This window comes from Eulemur rufifrons, chromosome 7 (assembly GCF_041146395.1).
Source record: "Eulemur rufifrons isolate Redbay chromosome 7, OSU_ERuf_1, whole genome shotgun sequence".
Lineage (NCBI taxonomy): Eukaryota > Metazoa > Chordata > Mammalia > Primates > Lemuridae > Eulemur > Eulemur rufifrons.
The window spans coordinates 151,636,734-151,661,089 of NC_090989.1; the positions used below are offsets into that span (position 1 = coordinate 151,636,734).

The 24,356-nt window shown below is 38.2% G+C and overlaps 1 protein-coding gene across 3 annotated transcripts in view; it reads right to left on the reverse strand.

The window, feature by feature from the left end:
• The window catches only part of SNRK (SNF related kinase), a 67,901-nt gene extending 53,621 nt beyond the window's left edge, over positions 1 to 14,280 (reverse strand). Inside the window, exons 1-3 of one of the 3 annotated variants that reach the window (XM_069475603.1) lie at positions 14,199 to 14,280; positions 11,107 to 11,156; positions 1,203 to 1,264 (exon numbers count right to left, since the gene is read on the reverse strand). The gene's annotated coding sequence lies outside the window, so the exon portion shown is untranslated. The remainder of the gene's footprint in view (positions 1 to 1,202; positions 1,265 to 11,106; positions 11,157 to 14,198) is intronic. The other 2 variants (XM_069475602.1, XM_069475604.1) reach the window with 2 other exon arrangements.
• Positions 14,281 to 24,356: the final 10,076 nt, after the last annotated feature.

Here is a 24,356-nt window from a genome sequence, read left to right on the forward strand (position 1 = left end):
ATTTATTTGGACAGCAGTTCCCCAAAAGAAACTTTGCTCAGGTATATTTAAATTTTTTTTTTTTTTTTTTTTTTGGAGACAGAGTCTCGCTCTGTTGCCCTGGCTAGAGTGCGATGGCATCATCACAGCTCACTGCAACCTCAAACTCCTGGGTTCAAGCAATCCTTCTGCCTCAGCCTCCCAAGTAGCTGGGACTACAGGCCCACGCCACTGCGCCCACCTAATTTTTCTGTTTTTAGCAGAGATAGGATCTCACTCTTGCTCTGGCTGGTCTCGAACTCCTGGGCTCAAGCAATCCTTTCGCCTTGGCCTCCCAGAATGCTACGATTATAGGCCACCGTGAGCCACCGTGCCTGGCCAGGTATATGTAATTTTCAAAAATAAAAACTGTAGGTTAACCCTGGGGGAAGGGAAATTATCTTTAAATCTTTTAACTTCAATTAATTATAAGGGCAGTAATTATTCTTAAAATTCTACCCTAGTATATGTTCCCATTGCACAAGCTTGCAAGTGCAACTTTAGCTTTCAAAACAGACTCCTTCAGGCTACCCCCCCCCAAGTTATATAACTTTGTTCTTTTCATCTATCATTTTAGATGTTGTCCTGGAAGGTGACACATAAGTCAGATTTTCTAAATGCATTTGAGTTTTTAAAAATTTAAACTGTTTTATTACAAAAATAATAAATGAAAAAAAGTCTTTTTCCAGGGTCTCAGACACACAATTACTATTAACACTTTGATGTTTCTCTTCCCAGACCTGTGCCAGCAAAAGGGCAGAGTGAAATAATTTTTAATCTATAGCAAGCTCACGGAAAAGTATCTAATAGGTCACTTCACAATAAGAGTACCCCATAATGACATGATTAATCACTCTCACTATCAAAGAATTTACTTTTTGTATGAGCACCCCCTGTCCACTGTCTATAAAACCACAATTAAAGTATATGCTGGGAACAGGGCACTATGATTAACTGAAGGCTGGGAGGGAAAACATCCTTGTCAGTGAACATCTTTTAAAATACTAGTCCACTGTTTAATCCTACTATCAAGTGCATTTTGAGTCAGAGTAGGAAGTAATTAAATCGTTTTTTGATCTTTGAGGATCTTGCAGTTCCCAAAAGTCATTCTGAACATCAATGCTAAATGTTAAGATGTGGCTTATGTAAAGTAAAGGTGAATTTGTACCGGCTCAAAGACATACCCTGCAAACTGCATACTGAATAATCCTTGTTATCACTGTGTTTTGTTAGTTGCTTCTTTCTCCTAAAGAAAATATAGAAAAATAATTTGGTTTAGTTCTATTTCTTTTAATTTTGCTTAAAGTCAAAACATATACCCTAGGGCTGGATCTAGACAAAGGTACAAAAATGGCAAAATGTGTCTTTAGTGACCTGGTCTCCCCTGTTATCTTGACGCTCTCTGTGAATTACAGCTCCTTTAAAGAACATTTAATAAACAGGAATTTCAGAGTGAACAGGTACATATAGATTTTTTCCAGGTGACAGGTCAGAAAGATTACTCCCCCAAAAGGAAGAAATAGTAATAATGAGCAGCAGTACATTTGCCATTTGCTAAATACCTCAAGGGTAACAGGCCCCAAACTTGCATTTCGCCTAATCCTCATTATGAACCTGCGAGGCAGGTACAATGAAGCTCAACTTGCCTGATGTCTCTGGCTCCAATCCTGCTCAGCCTGGCTTCAAAGCCCACCCCATCTCCAGGAGTCTCTACAAGCTCATGAAACACCCTCTACCATAGCCAAGGAGGGCAACTTTTATAATATACTAGCAGGTAAGGGGAAATCAGTTATGATGCCAGCATCAGGGAACACACGATTTCACATGAGAGGCTTGCCATTTGATAGTAAAAAAAGAAACTATCACTATGAACAAAGAGAATGTGACAGATCACTTATATCCAACTTCATGGCACAATAAAGAAATACTGACTAAGATAGCTTTGCAGGCCTTTCCATGACAACAAAATATCACACAAATAACTGAAAGCCCTAAACATTCACACTAGGCCAATGCAGTTTATACTGTACACTAAATCATTAAGCCTAAGCTCACATGAACTTGATAGAAAAGGAGTGCAAGGGCGTGGGGGCAAATAGATAAGAAAAGTGAAAGGAGGAAGAAAGGTGGGTGACCTCTGGATGTGAAAACAAGTCCTCTGACTGACAGGAGGAGAAATCAACTGGTCTGCGGTGCACACCAGGCTGGCAAAGCTATGGGCACAGGTCCACATCTAGTGACTAGTGAGCCTTGGCAAGCCTACCTGCCTGGTCCTTCAGCTCCAAGTGGGATATGGTAGCTCCTCCCATAATCCTTGTTTGCTTCTCTCTTTCTAATACCCCATTTCATCCAGTCTCTGTGGCAAGGCACTGTGGTAGTCCAGTGATTGAGCACTGGTTCTGAAGGCCAAAACTGGATTTGAATCCCAGCTCACCAATCACGAGCCAAAGGAACTCAGTAAGTTACCTGACCTCTATGTATGGTCAGTTTCTTCATCAGAAAATGTTAGTAATACGAGTTATAACCTCATAGGCTGTGGTGAGGATTAAGTGAGTTAATATAGGTAAAGTATTTAGAACAGTGCCTGGTACAAAGTATTCACTAAATACTAGCTACCACCACCACCACCATTGTTACAATGATGGCATTCCCCATTCCCAAGCAGAAATTCTCTTAGTCGTTCACCATACTTTAAGATAACGAATTTATCAAACTGTTATCTCTTTTACTTTCATAAAAATTTTGCTAAATTCAGTTTCCTAAAATATACTAAATGGAAAATGAGTACTATGAGATTGTAAGATAAAGGAAATAATGTCTTATCACCATTGCAGCTAGGCATCAAAGTCTGGTGATTTTTCAATGAAACACCTCACAAAATCTATTTGCTTTTAAAATGATATTAAGATAACTTTCTTTCAAATTTGCCCTTTCAAAAAGGACTAAATGCTCCTCTACATTTTTTCCCATTAAATATATTCATATGGAAAATCTGGAAAACACAGAGTGGAAAATAAAAATAAAAAAGCATCCAAAACCCTGGCACTGAAAATCAGTTGCATTAACATTTTGGTGGTCAATCTGCAAATATTTACACACACCTTCTTCTTTACATTGTTTGACAAAGCCGTGATCATTCTATATATAACTTTATATCCTGCATCATGTTTTTTTCACTTGACATATTACCTTCCTTTGTTTTAGCATTTTTGTTTCAGTTATGATAGAAAAATCTGTCTAGGTGAAAAATGCAATTAGAACAAGATTGGTAAAAAGAGAGGGGAATTTTTAAAAAAATCATCTCACCCTTTATAGTATCTGTTAACATTTTAGTACACAGCCTTCCAAATTATTTTGTTTATAACATATGCCTGGACACAATTTTTTTAATAAAATGGGATAATACTTCGGGGGGGGGGGTGTTGGGATAGAGAGAGATTTGTAACTACTTTTAAAATACGTCTCTCCACAATACAATTTGGACAAGTTAATACAAGTTCACTTTACAAAATTAGGAAAAACACAACAAAGAAAATAAAAATCACCTGTAATCTCATCTAGGATGACTTCTCATCAGGTCTGAGTATATATTCTTTATACTTATGCTTCCTTACAAAGCTAAGATACTGTACATGAAGTTTGATAATCACTTTTCCTCTACTTTATATGACTATTTTCCCATGCACTAAGTTCTTTTAAATCAGTATTTTTAATGACTACACAGCTAAGATGACATCTTTTTAAACAGCAAATACCACTAACATAGGCCATTGTAGAGCAATCTTCTTATTTAGTATATGTATATAACTACGCTGGACCTAAATGAAACAGGCCAACTGGCCAAGACCATTTATAATATGGAAATTCATGTTTGAGAAACAAGTACTGGTATGTGTTGCAAGAATATACTGATGTTCTCCCAGCTAAAGAGAGCAGAAGCAACTGAAGCGAGTGGGTGTGGCTGGAGAAGAGGAAGGAAGTGTGGGTGGCCCTACACACGTTTTGCAAGCTGCTGAAAACAGTTGTAGAACCAGCTTCTGTTAAACCTACTATCAATTTGGAATTCACCCTGTTATTCTTTTTTTGTTAAAACTCACTTTTAGCTTTTCATTGACATCATCATCATTGCAGTCTGGTCTGTATATCAAATGTTTCCTCCTCACACCTCTCCCTAGGAGAAGTAAGGACAAAACAGAATGCTGAACAAAGGTGGCTGCCTGGATATCACTCTGGATCAATCCCAAGGCATGAGAAAGTAGAGAAGTTGAACAAGTACTGTGTGCAAAAATTATACTACTATAGCCTTTGTATATTAAGTAAACATTTTATTGGGGATATTATAAATTTGCCCCCAAAACAAGACCACCAATATTCCAATACACAAAAACCTCCCAAACATACTAAATGCTTTTAAAAAAATCTATGCCAATGCTCTCCACCTAATACAGACATCTCAAAGTTGAGTTTTTACAAAGCTACACTAAAACTGTATTTACGGGCCGGGCGCGGTGGCTCACGCCTGTAATCCTAGCACTTTGGGAGGCCGAGGTGGGCGGATCGTTTGAGCTCAGGAGTTCGAGACCAGCCTGAGCAAGAGCGAGACCCCATCTCTACTAAAAATAGAAAGAAATATGGACAGCTAAAAATATACATAGAAAAAATTAGCCGGACATGGTGGTGCATGCCTGTAGTCCCAGCTACTCGGGAGGCTGAGACAGGAGGATCCCTTGAGCTCAGGAGTTTGAGGTTGCTGTGAGCTAGGCTGATGCCACGGCACTCACTCTAGCCTGGGCAACAGAGTGAGACTCTGTCCAAAAAAAAACTGTATTGACGTGTCTTACATATTTCCTAACAGGTATAAACTGTACCCCCAAATCTTTAATTACCTACTAAAGTATGTTCTAAGTCTTCGTCAATTTTAATGGACTCAGGACCATTGAGGGGACTAGACATGTCATGCTGAGAAGCCTGCTCCAGTCTCTCAAGGCAGTGATCTGGTTGCAGAATTCTTGAAGTGCTGGCTTAAGTAACCTTTATTTCCTCTAAGTAAAACAAGCTATAGTCCAGGATATATCAAGGAATTTGAATGCATTCAGGAGTTAGGCAAATCATGAACTGATGTAGAGGAGTATTTACTACTTGTAGAAAGGGGTTAACATCCAAGCCACAGAACTTGCACCAGCAGTGCAGACAACAAATTCAAATTCCTAAACAGATTCTGCCTCTTGTTAAAGTGATGAAAAATGCTAAACGTGTCACCATTTCTACCTAGGAGGGGATGAGACTTAAAAATTAGTATGGTAACAGCTTTGGCATAATGTGCTCACATAATAAATAATGACTTAAACAAAAGCTGGTGTGTAGAAATTACTCCAAAATAAATCCAACCCGCAATTACTCAATGCTGCCAGCAAAACAGAATAAAAGTTCAAAGTTACAGAGAATTAAAAACTTAATAATCTAAATCTATTATCTTCCAAAGCTTTTATTAGCACCGTCAAAACTTATTTTAACTCCCTATCATGTTTTTTCCCCTACCGATATTGTGATGAAGATTGTCATTAAAAAATGATCAAAAAAAGGATGTTGATACAGAAAAAAAGCCTAATCCATAAACCAAAATACTGGCACCTAACATTTCACTGACTCTCACTTAAAAGACATGATCAGTTGGGGATTCTTACATTGGTGGGACTGCAAGTCACCTTTCTAAAAAGCAATCTGTCAATTCATGTATAGGTTGAGCATCCCTAATTCGAAAATCTAAAATCCAGAATGCTCTAAAACCTGAAACTTTTTGAGTCCTGATATGCCACAAGTGGAAAATTCCACACCTGACCTCACGTGATGAGTTGCAATCAAAATGCAGTCCGAACTTTGTTTTATGCACAGAATTATTTAAAATATTGTCTAAAACTGCCTTAAGGCTATGTGTATGGATAAGGTATGTATGAAACATAAATGAACTTCATGTTTACACTTGGGTCCCATCCCAAGATCTCTCATTAAGTATATGCAAATATTCCAAAATCAGAAAAAATCCAAAATCCAAAACACTTCTGGTCCCAAATATTTCAGTTAAGGGATACTCAACCTGTATCAAGAGCCTTAAAATAAGCAATATCCTTGATTTAATAATCTTAACACTAGATTTATGTCTTAAAGAGATAAAGATGTGGACAAACATTTATATTCAACAGTGTTCACTGGGATATTTATATATACAGAAAAATCAGAAATAACCTAAAGGTCTACAATAAGGAAATGGCCAAATAAAATCACAGTATAATCCAACATTAACATTATGCCACTGTATTTTGAGGCTATTTAATCTCATGGGGGAAATTCTCACAACATAATGTTAAGTTAAAAAAAACTTATATACCAAATTTCAAAGCGTATGACCCCAGTTTTTTAAAAAAACATATAATTTGTATGAATATATATTTTTAAAACCCAAAATGTTAAATTAGTAAGATCACAAAATTTTTTTTCTCTTATGCTTTTTCTTTAAAAGTTTTGACCGTGATTATGTACTGATTTTATATTTCAGGAAAGGCAGAGGTTATTAAAATTTTGACTTTCTATACATACTTATTCAATTTACTTTTCCATTAAGAGAGAGAGATATGAAATATACCGATTTCCCTGAAAATACAGTCTAATATACTACCTAATGCCTATTTATGTATTGGTAATAAACAAGACATACTCAATGAAATATTCTGCCTCCTCTGAGGGAGAAGATATGCACCTGCTTCAGGCTGCGGAACAGGAACAGAGTCATTTTCATTAATAAATAATTTGAGCCCTAACTGTATAGGAAGCAACATAGTCCCTGTCCTTTAGAATCTTACAAATGATTTAAGAAAACAGGATCTGCATATAAAAAGATAAATAATTATACAAGTTAGCCCAGGTGAGGTATGTCAAAGGAAGAGGAAAGGAAACTAAAGAAGGCCAGGATCACCAAAGACAGGGGCAGCCCACAGACCAAGGCTGGTCCTTCAACAGGTAATACTGCAACACCCTTCCTAAAAATGGGATAAACAGAAGCAGCAAAGTGAGAGTGCCTGTGGCTGGCTGGTTGGCTTAGGAATGGAGAATACCAATTTGGGTGAAGTTATGATTTCAGCAGAAATGAGATAAATTAAGTAAGGTTAAGGAAAAGGCCGATTCTGAAGAATCCCTAATGGCTCACCATTTAAGCAACTGTGATGGACACTTACCCTCTCAAAACTAATGGAAAACCTACCATACTAAATAATTCACCACATATCTTATCTTTGAATTATACTTAAGTTCAATCAACGTGTCTATTAAAGAGTTAAAAATGCACAGGAAAAGCTTTTCATAAAAGAACTGATGAGGCTTCAACAGAAGAGGAATATCCTTTAGGTATTAACATGAAAGCAACATAGAAATAAGGTTATTAGAGAATTTAAACCAATTTTAAATGTCCATGTTCACTTCAAAGTTCCATAGAACACTGATTTTTTATTATGACTTATCAGATCTCTCTCATTAACACCCATATACATACTACTTTCCTAAAAATCTACTACTAACCTAAATAGGTTTGTACAGAAATGAATTATAGCAAAACCACAGTTGATTTTTCTTTCCTTGTCTCATTTCTAATTTTAATAATGTCTTTTACTGCCACAATTGCCCATTAGAATTCCCATTTTGTTTGCATACAGGTCTCAAAAAAGAGGAAACAGAATTCAACTACTAGGAATGCAGGGACTGTGCTTTTTACCTTTGTTATTATCATTTAATTCCTCACAATGAGTGATATAATGGAGGTATCATACCCATTTTACACATGAGAAAGCAGAGCCAAAGAGTTCATGGTCCTACACTCAGGTAAGAGCTACCTAGGTTGGATTCCAGGCCCTGCTGACCCCTCAGCCTTGAGGTTTTCTTTCCTGTTAACAATACACTGCTCTTACCTATACCTTTCTAATTCCTAGGAAAACAAAAGTACTAAAATAAATCTATTTTGATATTTTTAATGTTCCTCCAATTCTGATATGCCATGCAAGTTACTTGCTCCAGCAATCAATTAAACAGAGGAAATTTCCTAGGGCCACCAAAGACTCACCTAGTAAACTTTATTAACAAATAATTCCATAAAAAATTTTCTGAAATGTTCAGAAACTGCTTTTCAAGTTGAGAAGGAAGTTACAGGCAAATAACCATTCAAAAAACAGACTGAGGTAATTAGTGATCATCTAAAAAATGGAAGGGCACCTTGAAAATAACTTCATACAATTCTTTGCATACGATTTTGTGATAGCATGACTCCTCTCCAGCCAATACCAAGTAAGTAATTCAGGTAAAATTTAGGCAGGCTCTACTTTCTCCTTAAGAACTTTATCCTTTCCCAAACTGCAATTTTAATATACTTTGCAAATTACATTCTTTCCATTTGTTTCTGAAAAAGCACTTTCCTTCACAAGAGGATTAGCAAATATTCATAAAATAGAAAAGGCAAAGGACAAAATCAAGCCCTCAAACTGTAGACTGAATATTATTGCTGCAAATTTCTTTAGTACCATTCATAATAGTTTATGCCAATAAAGAGAGAACTGTTTAACCTGCAAAAAATGAGGTAAAACAGAAAGCTAAATCTTACCTTAAAATACAATCACTCTGCCTTTGTCTACTGCTAAATAAAAAGGCTGTACATTATTATGACTATTTTAAATAGAGGTCCATGAATATAGTACACTCCAGCTTCACAATCTGTCCATGAATAGTTGTTAGTATATCTGAATATTTGTTAATATATCCTAAATCTAAAATGAACTTTATCTAGGTAAGCCATACTGTAAATCTTACATTAAAATGTCTAAAACATAATGTCTCTAATATAGAAGAACCAACATAGTTAAATATTAAACCAAGTTTGACATATATTCAAATATTTTCCCCCCAGCTATGCGATATAGAGTAAAAGACAATATAAGGGCCTAAGAGAGGTGTGTGTGTGTGTGTGTGTGTATGTGTGTACATATGCAGGGAGGGAACATGAGAGGAGGAGCTAGGATAGCAGTTCTAAGATTCAACATTTCAAAGTACCACACAGTCAACTTTTCTTATTATCTTCATTAAAGAGGTACACTTTAGGAATGATCAAAATTCATTTATTCAGCAAATATGCAGAACAGCAATGACAGCACAGTGGAAAAAGTGCCACAAGATCTAGAGCCCAACAAGTCACTCAACTTCTATGAACAGGCATGTCTTTATCTATAAAACAAAGATAATCACCACCTCGGGCAGTTATTGTGAAAGCTAATGGGATAATACATATCAGCAAAGTGTGAACGGGATCACAATCACCCAAGGATTTTCCCCCCCAACTTTTCATAACTAGCCTCCCTCCCAGAAGATTTCAATATTTGAGAGAGGTTGTATACATAATTCCGCATCTTATTTTATTATCAGTACCCTCATCCCCAATTGGCCCAACAAACTGGTCCCTAAACACCTCTACTGGATATACTAGGAAGGTCCCTGCCTCAAGTTGTTTACTGTCTCTTACAGGAACAGACATGCAAAAACAGGTGTTTTCCCTTAAATCTGCATTGGGGAGTTCATAGAAGACATCCAAGAGAAATTATTTTTTGTATGTTTGAGCTAAGAATTGAAATTGGTGATGGTAGGGAAGAGGCTTTTCAGCAGAGACTTAAGAGAGACTAGTGTGACTGGGACAATATATGCAGAGTGTAAGAGGCAAGGTCAGACAAGTAGGTAACGGCCAAATGCCCAAAGGGTACTCCATGCAAATAATCAGTTTATACTTCTTTGGTCTGGACAGCCCTTACCCAGGCTTTACGGTCCAGCTTAAAGGTCACCTTCCTAACCATCTCCTTCCCATCCCCACCTCCCTGAACTCACTCACAGCACCATGCCCTTTACCACTATGGCCCTTATCACAATTGCCGGGTCACATAATTATTTGTATGATTGTGTGGTTAATAATTTGTACCCTCCACTAGACTAAATGGTAAGGTCAGTCCCCGTAAGGCTTATGTCTATTTTATTCAGCTCTGTATCCCAGGGCCTGCCAAGTATAGCACCAACCCAAAATATACACATTTTATTAAATGAACAAATGAAGGTGGGCATAACAAGTCAAAGAAGAATTCGGAGCAGAACAGCAATCAGAGACAACACTTTAACAAAACAGTCTTGCAGCAGAGTCAAGATCAGACCGGAAGGGCAAGACTAGAGCTGTGAGACTACTGAAAATGTCGCCAGGTAGATGATTACTGAAAGACTGAAAAATGAGGGCAGCCAGTACATGCACAGAGATGATGAGGATGTAGTAGAAAAGACACATTTTGGAAACAGAATCCAAGAACTCAATGCACAGAGGGCAAGGCAAAGGGAGAAATCTAGAATGACTCTAGTGGAGAGTGGTAGCTGGTGATGCCATTCTCTCAGAGTTAGAATATGGGGCAAGTCATATTAGCATAGATGGAAGATTTGCTTCTAGTTCTAAAACCGTATGATTGAAAAACAATCCAAATCCAACCCAGCTATATTAAATGGGTATGGTTTCTATAATAGGCTGTTAAAATTAATAAACTAAAAATTAGATTTTTTAAAGTCTCTTCATCAAGAAACTTGAGTACACAGAATACCTACCTACCAGGCATTACTCTGGTCTGGGGATGTAGAAATGAAAGAATAGTCTTTGCTTTCAAGGAGCTGACAGTCTTTTGGCTTTGAGAAAGATAACTGCTTGTCAACAACTGAGAAGATGAGGCCCAGTAGATGTTGTGATTTGACCACAGATATGTTGCGTAATCCATGCTTCTGGAGCATTTTTTCAAAACTCACATTATATGGTCTAGGCAAATATGCAGTTGAGAGAGTATGGTGTTTAGATATAGACATATCCAATCTTGCCTTGGGCCTGGAGACACTCCAGAACTTGAAACATCATGTCAAATGGACGGATAATGCCCTCTAAGTTTGAAGTAACTGCTGAGTAGCCACATGGCAGCAGACTAGGGGGCATAACACCATAAGGAAAGGGAAAGAGGCCTGATTTGTCATGGAAGAGCCTACCTGAACAGAGGCCAAATGCTGGGGGTGCCAAAGCAGACTCTCAGGAGGCTCTGGAAGTGACAGCAGAGAAATCATGTTCAGAGAGGAAAGAGCAGAAATCCTGTTTAGGCAGGTTCCTCCCCTACCACCAGCCAGAAATGGTTTCCCATGGAACAGAGGGCCACAACCCAAAGTAGATGTACAGAAAAGCAGATGAGGAAATGATCATCTGTGTGGAAAACATAGCTCTAGATTATCCAGAGCAGACAACACACTCCCAAGTGCTCATTCATGAGGCCATTAAGCCTGAGAGATTTTACACCAGCTCTTCCCGAACTAAAACAAAATACCAAAAACCTTTCTCCCCCATCCCCCAAAGCTACTGCCCCATTTCTTGCTTTCCTTTTCAAATGCTTTAAAGAAAAGCTGCATTGTCTGTGCCTCAGCAACTCCCTTTCACCTACTTGGATCTAAGTTCTTCTCCCACCACTTGACCTTGTCTTCTCATCCTCCCTGAACCCTCTGGCCTTTTCCCTTTTTCTCTGCCTGGGAAATCTACCTACCCTGCAAGACCTCCTCCCAAGTCAGATTGTTCATTGCTGTCATCTCTGTGCTTCTGTAGGATTTTCCCTAAGCCCCATCACCATATTCATCTGTTTGCATCGTTACTGTTTACCTTCGTGTTCCCCAATAGTTTCTAAGTTCCTAAAGTCAGAACAGATTTTTATTCACTTTTCTACTGCTATCCTCTATCCTAGGGTCCCAAAAACAGACACACACAGGTTCCATGAATAAATGATCAAAGGTTAAGTTTATCTTCAAAACTGCTAGAATCCACTCAACTTTTCTATCTAAGTTGCTCTAAGAATTTACCTGCACACACACATGCACACTGGGAAATACATAAACTAAGAGTGACAGTTTTCTTACAAAAGCAACTTGACTAAAAACTCTATCTTTTGGTTGTTAAATAAGCATCTGGGATGCAGCTAAATTAAGTCTTTTAGAGTTCCTCATCTGTTTTTATTCCTAAAATTCTGGACATGTGGGAAGTTCATCTGTAATCTGTACCCTTTTCTTCCTAGGCAGTGTAACGAGCTCTTAGGATCAGACAAGCTGCTACAGGGAAGAAATCATACCTTATTTATACTAGTGCTTAGAACCATAGCTGCTCAGTATCTCCTAAAATAAATATTTTTTCTATTTAGTTTCACTTTCTATATGAGGGAAGCACCTACAGTGAAGTTTAGATGAACAGTATTTCCTGAGACCAGTAAAAATATCATGAAAGCCTTTCAATTTTAATAAGGACATTTAAAACCCTTTCTTTTAGGATGTGATTAAATCTGAACCATAAAGGCCCAATCTATACTTCTGGTCTAGAAAAATAAAAATTAGTATAACTTCTGAGTTCTAGCATGTTTTAAACTAATGGATCTTACTGCAATATACAGAGAAATTTACTCAGGGTCACAAAAAATAGGGCAAGAGTAATTTCTGTGCAGAAAACGAACAATAAAAAGTGATTATACAAATTTAAAAAATGAAAGGTGGCAAAGTTTGCTGCCCCAAAACTAAAAAGGATGAGAGTATTAAGAAAAGTTAGCAACATGCACTTGATTTTCTACATTGCTTTAATATGTGACCTTGGGAATGTCATGTAATCTCTCTCAATCCTAGTTCTGTAAAATGGGAATGCCGCTCGTTCTCCACACTGGGACAACTCCAAGATATTTGATAAAATAATCAACATGTATTTGCCGTTCTTTAAAAAAAGAAACTTGTCTAATTAGAATGTTTTAATCACCACTTGTACAGTACATTCTTCTTGAGGAATCCAATTCCAAGAGAAATATTTAAGCAGACGTTGAAGACAGATTTCCTTAAGGGAATGATTTAAAAATCTGGAAAGCGATGTAACAAGATTATAAATTAACAAATTGATTACATAAGCCTTGACAATCCAGGCTTTAAAGTACACTGATAGAGATTCTGATAAGTTCAAGACTGGTTTAGGACACAGCGCTTCAACCACATACAAGGAACCCAGGAACCCAAACTGAGGTATATTCCATGTTTGACAGGTATTTGGTGGAGATTCAACAGGATGCCCAACACTTGCAAGCCATGCTTCATCTTAAAACCTAATAAAATGTTTAACACATTAAATCAACTTTACCACCACTCCTGAGACTTTGAGAATGCACTCAATTAAATGGAAGGGGAAAAAAAGTAACTTCACAGTTTCGAAGGTCCTATATCCTATATCCTTAGACGTTTACAGATTTAAGAACCCCACTGCTAAATTCTCGCCAAATCCTGCAACTCCCTATGAAGCTACTGGATTGTATCCGATCCAACTGTTGGAAATAGCACAGCTTCAGGAACCCCTGGGATAAAAGGCTGCCACTCTACCGGATCCCAAGTCCAAGTAAAAGGTAGGAAGGTTTTTAAAAAATGGTCCCGAAAGAAATCAACAGGAGGTGACTATGGAAAAGAACGTAGGTTTCCCAGTCCGACAAAAATTCTAGCTCTCCCTCGGGAATGGCACTGCTCCTCCTCCTTACCCTGCTGCCCTCTCTCCACAGACAACAATATCCCCACTCTATTGTAAAGCTGCAGTCTGACCGAGGAACCCCCGTGCTGTACTACATTCGCTCGAAAAACGAAAACATTCAGAGAGGAATACACGCCCTACGGAGAGACCTGGGCGCGGGGCCCCGCGGGCGCCGCACTCGGCCCGCTCCGGGGCGGGGCGCGAGGATGCGGGCGCCTTCCGAGGTGCCGCAATCCCGCCGCGGCCGCAAGGGCAGGGCCTCGGGGCGCCCGCGGCTCGCCGCCGCAGTGACGGCTCCCGCCCGGCCCTGCCACCGCCCCGCCGCCAGGCCGTGCCGCGGGGTCGGGGCCGCCGCAGCTCGGGCTCCGCGTCCCCCCGGGCCGCGCGCTGCAGCCGGCGCGGGGACCGCGGAGCGCGCCTTACTTTCCGCCTGCAGCGGACGCCCCGACTCAAACGCCCAGCCCCGCAACGGCGGAGGCTACTGGGGCTGCGGAGGCCGGCCCCGCACCCCCGCCCACGGTCGCCGCGCCCCGCCGCGCTCCGCACTCGCTCCTACCTCAGCCGGTAGGCGGGCGTCCGTCCGCAGCGGCCGCGGCGCCGACAACTCCCTCCCGGCCGCCGAAACCCCGCACCCAGCGCTAATCATAATACCAAGCGGGCGACCGGCCGCGGGGAGGAGGTGGGCGCCGAGCTGCGCCTGCGCGGGATGCGCGTCACTATGACGTGGGCGCTGGGGCGGGGCCGCGGGAAGGGCGGGGCGGGGCGCACCTGCGGGCTGGCGCGCGGGCTGCTGGCGGGCATCCTGGCGGCGTCCTGACCCCAGCGAGTCTGGGCTGTGGCTGGTGGGAGGAAGCGGGTGAGGCGCCCGAGGAGGACGGGGGACAGTGGAAGAGGAAGCACCAGGGACACGGGACAATGGCCGGGAAAAGTAGCGCGAGCTGTCTGGGGAATCGGAGGGAAGGGACCGCGTCCCTACATGACTGCGTCTTGAGAGTGGGGGGCAGGGAGCCGCACGCACTTTACCCTTTAAGGTTCACCCTGTCTCCCGCCCAGGTTTAAACAAGGAGAGGAAATATATATACACATATGAATATACGCATATGCGCGTATACATAATATGATTTTTTATCTCTACAATTTCTTCTCTCTGGGAACCTAATTTGAAAGAATTACGTTGATTTTGTTGCTATTCAAGCTAAAGAAGAAAAGCCCAACATCTGAATGTGCTGCTGGCCTTAAAGGTCAGCGGGGAGACACTGGCCCGACCAGGCGGCTCTGGAAAGGGTGGAAAAGTAAACTGTCCTGGGAAGTATTAAAGAAGTGTAAAGCACATGAAGTCAGGGATTCAAAAAATGCCAGGCATTAATCGTAGCCATGGATGGTTCAGCGGCGTGGTCGCCAGGCCGGATAGCTCAGGAAGGGAGCTTAGCGATGGCGGGATAGGGTGCAAGGGGACTACTCCCGACTCCCACCCCTGGAAGCATGGCCTGCAATGGAGACTAGCCCTCCAGGGTTCCTGGAAGGAAGCACCAACAAGCCAGATGCCAGATTTCCCCACCCTGCTTGGCCCTTTCTATTTCCCCTTTCTGTCCACCCCTCCCTCAAGAACGGATCCCTAGCAAAGAAGGGCACAAGCAAAAAGCTGCTCCAAGTTTGGTTGAATTAACTGGAGGGAGGAGAGAAATCTAGATGGCTTTAGCAAATCTCTCTGTTGACCTGCAAATGCCGAAAGCCTTTTTCTTTCAGGCTTTCTCTATAGCATCAACTTTGCATGTCTGAAGATGATTGAGAAGCAGGAGTGGATTGTTGCCAAGTGCAAACTGTGATTCCCAGGGTAATAACATAAGGTTTTCTGTTAAGGGGGGACTCCCAGCCACCCTAATATCCTAGCATCTTGTTGTGGAGGTGCACCAGGGAAAGCCTCAGGCAAGGCCTCTGCTCCTCAAGGCTCCTCCTCTGGAATCTCTCTGACTTGGAAAGACCATAAAAGAGTAATCTCATTTTGATGTGGAAATTGTAGCAGCATATTAAGCAAGAGCTCCTAACTTGTATTTGTGGAACTTGTTCCTTTGTTGCTGGAAAGCTGGCAGACCATGCACTTTTCTCCTCAGGGAGGTATCACCATTCAGGGAACCCTATAGCCAACAAAAGGGAGAAAATACCACTATAATGATCTCCCAAGGGAATCCCAGTGGTTGAAGGCCTCCACTCCTAGCTCTGTAGTTTCTGAGATGTAACAGTAACCACAGAACAATGACTAATAATGTGTAAGCTCTTGAAAAATATATTGCTGCTGTGTAACTCAGGTTTTGAATAAATTCTTTAAAGAAAACAAAGGCATGAGAATAGTAAAATAATAGATGAAAAGGGGCAGAATAATAAATTGATTTAAATAAAGTTGGCTCCAGTTCTCTTCCAGAGAGGGATGCAGTACTGGCCACATGGTAAATCATTTATTCATGCCCAGTATTTCTTGGGAAACTGAGTGCTGCTGGCAAGAACATGACCCATTTTTGGTTCCACACCATAAATGTGGTAACAAGATCTGATTATGCTTGGGCAATATTTTAAAATATTCAAGTACAAATTGATATATTATTACTTTAACTTGGAATTTAGGCAAATGTGCTTATTGTTAAGGAAGAAACCCCTTCTCCAATCTGCCCTGGGGCTTTCTTCGACACATACTGCTTTTTTAATGTTAGGTCTTTTTATGGACCTGTAGGAAGCTTTAATTAGATATATAGCGCTCTACAAAACTACAAGATGGAGCATGCAGGCTTGTATTACAGTCTGTGTGATTCAGATCTCAAAAGTAACATAATGCCACTGATTTAAGGAAGAAGTTGTTTATTGGAATGAAACCAAGGAGGTGCTACAAATTAGATCAAGATGTGAAAAGTGAGCAGATTCATGAAAGAATTGCCATTTTCATCTTGGGACCCCAAAAGCATTATGTGTAACAAGGTTATCTTCTTCTCTAGATATGTTTTTGTAATTTATAAAAAATGCAAAATAAATACATTTAAAATAATATGAGTATTCATATACAGTTCAATTTTGTGTTGACATTTTAATATGATTCCTTTTACATATTTAATTAGTCATTTTGTACATTGATACTTGTGCATTTCTAAATCCTACCTTCATCCCAGTAGGACCAAAATAATAATACTTCATGGGAATGGCCTAAAGAGTTCCTCAAAGACTCTCTCACTACACCCTTGACATCAGTTAACATCTCTGAACTTTTTGTCTCAGTTAAGGCCCAATACATGTGTATATAATATATTTAGATAGTTGCAAACAAGGATTGGAAATGCCAATACTTAACTCTGCTTGTTTGCAACCAGTGAACTAGGAGACATGGCAGGCGTTGGCTGACATTGAACACTGTCTTCAATGCTAGCTGCTGTATAGCTTTGGGGAAGTTGCATAACCTTCTGTTTTCTCATCCATAAAATGGGAATGATGGTGATGATAATGATATCTTTTAAAACATAAGGGTTTTCTTTTTTTTACATAAGTTTAATTTAAAGCAGTGGCTCTCAAAAGTGTGCTTCCTGGACCAGCAACATCAGCTTCTCCTGGCAACAGGATTGAAAGGCAAATTCTCCAGCTCCCCCTCAGACCTGTAAATCAGAAACTGGTTTCTCTGTTTTAAGACCTTCAGGTGATCCTGATGCAGGTTAGAGTTTGAGAACCACTGTTGGTGGGATTAAGTGAGTTAATATAAAGTATTAGAACAGTGTCTGGCATACAGTATATAATCAATATTTTAAAAATGAGTGTAGTATGATCTTGCCAAAATACACAAAGTCTAATTTCAGCCAAAAGTGGTGTTTCCATGTTGTTCCTTAAACAAATAAATCCTACTTAATCCCTTGTCCAGAGACTTCAGTACAGCCTGCTAAGCACCCATCTCCAACCTGCCCAGTTCTCAGAGAGGGAATTGCTTTTTCACACCTCTGAGCCTTTGCCTGTTCTGGTCCCTCTGCCTATAAATGTCACCTACTCCTTTTCTCCACTTTGTCCACTTGCAATGTCCTGAATTCCTACTTACCCTTCAAAACCCAGCCCCAGTGTCACTCCCCTGTGTTTCCCCCACCCTGCCCTACTCCAGCCAGAGCCAGTTCTCTGGGACACAGTACCATCCATTTATTATAGTATCACACAGTTTTGTAACTGTTTACTGTTCCATCTTCTCCCTTTGGATCTTAAAGTCCTAGAGGGCAAAGATTGTATTTTATTAAAATTTCTATTCGTGCCACCTAGCACTGAAGTTGCAAATAGGCAGTCCAAGGGCTTTCACCCACAGACTTGTGGTATTTTTTTTTCCCCACATAGTTTCTTTGAGGCTTTGAATTAGTTGAGAACATTTTAAAATTGGGAGATTTAATATTTTTGTTTACAATTTTATTGAAGTATAATTTGCATACCATAAAATTCACCAGTAATACATGGACAATTCAATGACTTTTAGTAAATTTATAAAGTTGTGCAAGCATCACCCCAATCCACTTTTAAAATATTTTCATAACCCTCCAGAAGTTCTTTCCTGTGCAATCATTCCTGCTCCAACCTCCAGCCCCCAGCAGGTATGATCTTTCTGTCTCTAAAGATTTGCCTTTTCTAGAAATGTCATAGGCCGGGCGCGGTGGCTCACGCCTGTAATCCTAGCACTCTGGGAGGCCGAGGCGGGTGGATCGCTCGAGGTCAGGAGTTCGAGACCAGCCTGAGCAAGAGTGAGACCCCGTCTCTACTAAAAATAGAAAGAAATTATATGGACAACTAAAATATATATATACAAAAAATTAGCCGGGCATGGTGGCACATGCCTGTAGTCCCAGCTACTCGGGAGGCTGAGGCAGTAGGATCGCTTAAGCCCAGGAGTTTGAGGTTGCTGTGAGCTAGGTTGACGCCACGGCACTCACTCTAGCCCGGGCAACAGAGTGAGACTCTGTCTCAAAAAAAAAAAAAAAAAAAAAAAAAAAAAAAAAAAAGAAATGTCATATAAGTGGAATCATACATTGTGTAGTCTTTTGCGTCTGTCTTCTTTCACTTAGCATAAGGTTTATTCATGTTGTAGCATGTATCAATAGTTCATTTTTTAAATTTCTGAATAGTATTCCATTATATGGATATACTAGATTTTCTTTGTCTATTCACCAGGTGATAAATGTTTCATTTATTTCCAGATTTTTGCTCTCATGAATAATGCTGCTGTGAATATTTACATAAACTCTTAGTGGGGACATATTTTCACTTCTCTTGGGTTTATTGCTGGGTGGAATTGTTGGGTCATGCAGTATCTCTACATTTTAAGGAACTAACAGATTGTTTCCAAGGTGACCATACTGTTTCAAATTCCAACCAACAATGTATGTGGATTCTAGTTCTTCCATATCGTTGCCAACATTTGACATTGTTAAACTTTTGGATTATCACCATTCTAATAAATGTGTATTGGTATCTTGCGATTTTAATTTACGTTTCCCTAATGACTAATGATGTTCATTATCTTTTCACGTGCTTTTTGTTCATTCATACAGCTTCTTTGATAAAAGGTCTTTTCAAATTTTTTGCCCATTTTTAATTGTGTTGTCATTGAGTTTTAATAATTTTTTATATTTTTAGATATGTCATTAATTAGATATGTGATTTGCAAATATTTTCTCCCAGGCTGTGGCTTGTCTTTTCATTTTTTTAAATGATATCTTTGGAAGATCTGAAGTTTTGAATTTTGATGAATTCCAAGTTATCAAATTTTTCTTTTATGAATTCTGTTTTGGTGTCATATCTAAGAAAACTGCTTAAGCAAAGGTCACAAAGATTTTCTCCTATGGTTTCTTTCAAGTTATATAGTTTTAGGTTTGCCATTTAAGTCTATTATCCATTTTGAATTGATTTTTATGCCTTATGTGAGGTAAGGGACTATGTGGTTTTTTTCCTTTAATTTTTGCATACGTATACCCAATTGTCCCAGAATCATTTGTTGAAAAGAGTTCCTTTCCCAACTGAATTCCCTTGGCACTTTGTTGAAAATCAGCTAAACATAATATAAGGACTTTCTGGACTTCTTGTTAATTTCTCTTGATTTATATATATTCTTACAACATTACAATATGGTCTTGACTATTACTGTTTTACAAGTTTTGAAAATGAATAGAATAAGTTCTTCAATCTATATTGTTCTTTTTCATACTTGTGCTATTCTAGGTACACTGCATTTCCATCTAAACTTTAGGATCAGCTTGTCAATTGTTACCATAAATTTTGATTCTTTAGAGTGTTGATTGAAATTGTATTATTTGTATAGAGCAGTTTGGAGAGAATTACTAGCCTAACAATAATAAGTCTTTCAATTCATGAACATGGTATGCATTAATATACTTCCTCATTTATTTAGATCTTTTAAAATTTCTGTCAGCAATGTTTTATAATTTTCAGATCTTTCATATCTTTTGTTACAATTTTTTCTAAATATCTTATTCTTTTTATTGCTCTATTCTTTAGTTGCAGTTTTCTTCATTTCATTTTTTAATTATCAGTATATAGAAATATAATTTTTTAACATATTGATTTTTGTATCCTGTGACATTGCTTAACTCATTTACTAGTTCTAGTTTATTTTTAGGTTCACTAGAATTTTTTAGATATAGGATTATATCATCTGCAAATAAAGAAAATTTTATTTCTTCTTTTCCAATCTGATGCATTTAATTTCCTTTTATTGCTTTATTGGCTAGCTAGAACTTCCAGTATAATATTGAGTAAAAGCTGTGAGAATCGACATCCCTGCTTTGTTCTCAAACCTATGGGAAACACCATTTGTCTTTCATTGTTAAGTATGATGCTTGCTATATGTTTATCATAGATGTCTTTTATTTGGTTCAGGAAATTCCCTCATATTCATAGTTTGTTGAGAGTTTTTTCATGAATGAGTGTTAGGTTTTGTCAAATGCTTTTTCCCCCCTGCATGTATTGATATGACGTTGTAGATTTTGTACTTTAGTCTATTAATATGGTATATTGTATTATTTAATATTCAGAGGCTAAAGCAACCTTGTGTTCGTAAAATAAATCCAGCTTGGTCATCTTTACATATTGCTGGATTTGATTTGCTAACACTTCGTAAAGAAATTTTGTATTCATATTTATGTGGTATGTTGTGATGTCTCTGTATAGCCTCATAGAATGAGCAAAGAAATGTTTCCTCCTCCTCTGTTCTATGAAAAAGTTTTTGAATGTTTGTCATTATTTCTTCTGAAATATTTGTTGGAATTCACCAGTAAAACCATCTCGGCCTAGACTTTCCTTCATAGGAAGACTTTTCATTACTACTTCAATTTCTTGTTATATGCCTATTCAGATTTTCTATTTCTTCTTGAATTAGATTTGATAATTTGTCTATTTCTAGGAATTTGTCTCTTTATTCTAATTTTTTTGCCATAAGTTATTCATGACTTTTCCTTATAAGCCTTTTAATTTCTGTGGGGTTGGTAGTGATGTTTCTTCTTCTATTCCTTTCTTTCTTTTTCATGGTCAATCTAGCTAAAGGTTTAACAGTTTTGTTAGTCTTTTCCAAGAATCAATGTTTGGTTTCATTGATTTTTCTCTATTATTTTCTGGGGTTTTTTTTTCCAGCTTATTATGGGGGTACAAAAGTTCAGGTTACATACGTTGCCCATGTACCTATTTTCTGTTTTTATTGATATTTATTATTTCTTGTCTTCTGTTTGTTTTGAGTTTAATTTGCTCTTCTTTTGAGACCTTCTTTTCTGAGTTAGGCATAAATTTACCTTCAAACCCTGTTTAGCTGCATCCTATACATTTTGATAGTTTGTATTTTTATTTGCATTTATTTCAAATATTTTCTGATTTCCTATGTGAGTTCTTCTTTGACCCATGGGTTATTTAGAAGCATCATGTTGTTTAATTTCCAAATATTGTGGGATTTAACAAAGTTGTTTCTGTTGTTGATTTCTTATTTTATTCTATGGTTTGCAGAGAATATATTTTGATAATTTCAATGTTCTTTAGAATACTGGGACTCTTTATGGCCTAACATATGATCTATCCTGAAGAATGTTCCATGTGTGCTTAAAAAGAATATATATTATTCTGTCATTGGATGGAGTGTTCTGTAATTACCAGTTAGATCTTATTGGTTAATGGCAGTGTTCAAGTTTTCTATAACCTTGCTGATTTTCTAGATAGTTGTCCTATCGATTACTGAGAGTGAATATTAAAATCTCCTACTAAAATTGTTGAAATATCTATTTATCCTTTCAGATCTGTCAATTTTTACTTAATATACTTTGGAGCTCTATTTTTAGATGTGTATACATTTATAACTGTTATATCTTCCTGGTGTAGCATCATAAAATGTTACTCTTTTTCTTTAGTAACGTTTCTTGTCTTAAAATCTATTCTGCCTGTTTTTAATATAGCTACTCTAGCTCTCTTATGGCTGCTATTTGCATGGTATATCTTTCTCTACCCTTTGACCCTTAACTTATTTTTTTGTCTTTGAATCTATTATAAAATGTACCTCTTGCAGATAGCTGTATATTGATCCTGCTTTTTATCCATTCTGATAATTTCTGCCTTTTAGTTACAGTGTTTAGTCCAATTTTAAAATATATTTTAAAATTATTTTCTTAGTGATTGCTATAATGATTACAATATAAATCTTAACTTATCACAATCTATTTTAGGTTGATACTGACAATTTTGGTAAAATACAGCAACTTTGTCCTAATATTTCACCTTCCTTTGTGCCATTATCTATCATATTTTTTATCTATATATATCATAAAGCCAGCAATACAATGTTACCATTACTATGTTTTTAAAGAAAATAAGAAAAGAAAAAAACTGTTTTATGTAGTCTTTTATATTTAACCACATATTGACATTTCTTTTGCTCTTCCTTTATTCCTGTGGACTTAAATTTTCATCTGTTGTCATTGCCTTTCACACTAAAAGACTTCCTTAAGTATTAGTTTAAGGCAGGTGTGCTAGCAACAAATTCTCTCAGTCTTTATCTTGGAATATTTTTATGTCACCATTGTTTTTGATAAGTGTAATGGATATAGAATTATTGGTTGATAATTTGTTCTTTGAATGTGTTGGTACAATTCATGTTGACCTACAAGTCTCTGAGACTTTATTCATTTTTCTTTAGTCTTTTTTCTTTCTGTTCTCCAAATTGGATAATTTCTATTCATCTATCTTCACACTCACTAATTTTTCTGCCATCTCAAATCTGCTGTTGAGCCCATGTAGTAAATTTTTTATTTTGATTATTGGACTTCCAATTCTAGAATTTCTATTCTGTTGTTTTTTAAAGTTCTATCCTTCTATTGAAATTTCTTATTTGTTAAATCATTGAAATCATATTTTCCTTTATGTTTTAAACATATTTTCCTTTAGTTTTTAAAACATTTATAATAATACTTACTTTGAAGTTTTTTCTGCTAAATGCAACATCTGTTTCTAATAACTGCCTTTTTCCCCTGATCCTGAGTCACATTTTCCTGTTTCTTTCTATGTCTTGTAATTTTTTGTTTAACACTGAACATTTTAAATAATATATTGGAGCAACTCTGGATTCTGATATTTCCCTTCTGAATGTTTTCGCCCCTGTCTTTTTATTAGTAACTTGGCTGAACTTAATCTGCAGAATCTGTCTACCCCATGGTGTGCAGCACATATCTCTGCTCAGTTGTTTTGTTCTTAATTTTTTTTTTTTTTTTTTTTTGGCCTGGCTTTCCCATGGTTACTCCTATGTCTACATATCTTAATGGTCAGGCAATGATTGAGTAGACATTGTGTTCCAACCCGTACAGTCTCCATCCTCTGCTGATGAATCTCTGCATGAATTGAAAAGCAAGGTATTTTTCATGTCTGCTTCAGCTTCCACTTTCCACCAAACCCTCTCAGGTTTCCGCTGTGCATGTGGGTGCCTTTCCAGTCAGCCAGGGATGTGTGGAAAGCTTATCTAGTCCTTTAATGGCTCTCTTGTTTCTAGAATCCTTCAGTGCACTTAGGGAGGGGTAAAGAGTACAGCCCACAAAGCCTGTCCACCTGAAGGAGATTTCTTGGATAGCTCATCAGGGACTATCACGAACTATCACTGACATCTCACCGGCACAGTCCTAGTTCCAAAGGAGGCTGGGAAGTGTAGTTTTCAGCTTATCACGTACCACCCGAGCCCTGACAAGGAAATTAGGGTTCTGATAGAGAAGAGAGAAGGCTGGTATTGGGTTAAGTGACTATTAATAGCATTCTCAACACCCAGAGCATGAAAAAGACCAAGAGCAGCACCCCAGAAGCCCTCTGTGCTTCCTCCTCGTCAGCACCCCTCACCTGGGGTAACCACTACCTGACTTCCTATGATATAGATCAGTGTTGCTTCTCCTTCAACTTCATATAAATGGAATCCTACAGAGTGGGTTTCGTGCCTGTCTTCTTTCACTTACAGCGTGAATATTTAAGGAGAAAAAAAATAGTATCAGAGCAGCTCAAATTTTCTAACAAGAAATTTATTAATTAGCCTTGAGGAAGCCAAGACTATCAGTGATAGAATTATCTACGTCCATTTCTTGAATTAGTTATCATTACCCATTTGCCCTTCAGCCATGGACAGTCAAGAGAAATGAGCAGTAATAGTAGTGACAAGCATGCTTTCCCATGGGCGATATTAAAA